The sequence below is a fragment of the Tupaia chinensis genome, unplaced genomic scaffold (genome assembly GCF_000334495.1).
Source record: "Tupaia chinensis unplaced genomic scaffold, TupChi_1.0 Scaffold143574_1, whole genome shotgun sequence".
NCBI classification, from domain to species: Eukaryota; Metazoa; Chordata; class Mammalia; order Scandentia; family Tupaiidae; genus Tupaia; species Tupaia belangeri.
Window position 1 is genome coordinate 2046538 of NW_006203419.1, and position 2410 is coordinate 2048947.

Sequence of the window (2410 nt, forward strand, 5' to 3'; positions counted from 1 at the left end):
AAAATGATACAAATGTGGGACCCAGCAGGTGGCATGGTGGTTAAGGTGCTGGACACTCCCACGTGGTCAAACACAGTTCAAGTCCTGGACCTGGTGGCTTGCTTTCTCACTTTCTCTCTCTCTCTCTCTCTGTCTCTCTCTTGTCAAAATAAGTGAATGAATAAGTGAAAAAAATTTTAAAATGATACAAATGTTACATCTTACATAACCACAGTACAATGATCAAAACTAGGATATTAGCAATGAGAGATATAAACTCATTCTGGGCCAGCCAAGTTAGATGGTGTTTAATGTGGCTAGATCTCACATGGCCTATTGAGAGTGCAAGACCTGGTGGCTTAAAAAAAAACATGCTAGGGACCAGCAGTTAGCGTAATGGCTATGTCACTGAACTCCCATGTAGTGACCGCAGTTCAAGTCCCAGACCTGGTGGCTTAAAGTCACGCCGGGCACCTGTGCATTCGTGCCCAAGATCCCGAGAGGAGAATGGAGAAGAAGGGATTGCAGGATGGCCATCCCCTCTGGGGGGTGATTTCTCGCTGTCTCTGTCTGTCTTTCTGGTGAGCTCATGTGCCCTATAGCAAAAACCTCTCAAAGAAAAATAAAACATGCTGGACACTTGTGCATGCGTGCCCAAAATTTTGAGTGGAGACAGTGGGAAAGGGGATTGCGTGGGCTTCTCGTGAAGGTTTTCTCTCTCTCTTTCCGGTGAATGTATATAGCCTATAGCCAAAATCTTCAAAAATTTAATAGAAATAAAAAACTCATCCAAAAGCCTAATTCAGATCTGCTATTTGTCCCCTGCTGTCCTTTTTCTGTGTCAGGCTCCAACCCAGGACCCCACATGTGCATTCAGTTGTCATGTCACTTCAGTCTCCTTTACCATGGACCAGCTCCTGGGCTTTCTGCATCTTACCTGATGACGGCATTTTTGAAGACTTACTTTGTAGAACAGCATCATCCAATATATATTTTTTCCCCCTTTTTTTTTTTTTTTTGGAGAGGTTTTTGCTATAGGGTACATGCATTCACCAGAAAGAGAGAGAGACAGAGAACGAGAAATCACCCCCTAGGAGGGATGGCCAGTGCTGTAACCACGATGCTACCTGCTGGTCCCGTGGATTATGAGCTTTAGATTTTTTAAAGGATTGTTTTATTTAACTTTATTTGCTTATCTATTCATTTATTTTTTTAATTTGATCGGAGAGGGACAAAGAGAAAGCAAGCCACCAGATGCAGGACTCAAACCACTGTGGACCATATTGGAGTCCAAAGCCCTTAACCACCACCACCACCTGCTGGCCCTGGCTTTTATTTCTCCCCCACGGTGTTATTTATTAAGTCTCAATATATATTTATTTTTTCTCCTCAACATCGTGTTCTGCAGCTTCCTTGGCTCTTTTTGCCTGGATGCCAAAGAGCCGGTCATTGGTATGGGCCAAGCGAAGACTGGCGAAGGTCTTGAAATTCTTCTCGGTGATGAGTCTGCCTTCTTGTAGACGTTCCATATGGACATCACGGGTCCTGTCAGCTGGGAGGCCAACTTGAATTCTTCAGCAGAGCTGTTCCCTTTCTTGGGCACTGAGGGCTTTCTGGGGAAGAGGATGAGCTTGGAGCGGTGTTCCCTCAGCCGCTGCACGTTGGCCTACAGAGACCCTGTGGACTTGTTCTGGCGCTGTGGGTCCACGGAGATGCCGATGGTCCGTGCCACCTTCTTGTGGATGCCGGCCACCTGCAGCTCCTCCAGGCTGGAGCCCCTGGCGGCGCGCACTCAGGTGTGCTACCGCCCCGTGGGGCAGTGCATGATGGGCCCGACTGCGCGGCGTGCTTTGGCCTGCCGGGCCTTGAGCCTGTGGATCTTCCGCGCCGGCTGGTTGAAAACAGGTGGCCATGCGCTGCTGCACTTCAGGATCATGCCATTCTGGCTGGGCGCCATGGCTGCCTATGGAGGCCTAGTCCTGACTTCTTGAGATATTTTTGCTATAGGGCATGTGGGCTCACTGGAGAGACAGACAGAGACAGAGACACAGAAGGTAAGAAGTCACATACACTCCCACCCCATCCCCCTGGAGGGATGGCTGTGCTCCAATCCCTTCTCCATTCTCCTTTCCGGATTTTGGGCTTGCACGCACATGCACCGGGCGTGAGGTTTAAGCCACCAAGTCTGAAACCAACCGCAGTCAACTATGTGGGAGTCAAGCAACATAACCATTGCCATCTGCTGGTCCCGAGAACTTTTGATAAGAATATCATAATATACTCTTGGGCCCTTGTCTATTTTTAAAGATTTACTTATTATAATTAAAAAAATGTTATAGGGCACTTGCGCTCACTGGAGAGTGACAGGGAGAGAGACAAGGCAGGGAGAGAGAGAAAAAGAGGAAAAGAGGGAAAGTGAGAAAGCAGGCTG

General features: G+C 48.0%; 1 pseudogene; it reads right to left on the reverse strand.

The window, feature by feature from the left end:
- Positions 1-1321: 1321 nt before the first annotated feature.
- LOC102489468 (60S ribosomal protein L13 pseudogene) lies at positions 1322-1969 on the reverse strand (annotated as a pseudogene).
- Positions 1970-2410: the final 441 nt, after the last annotated feature.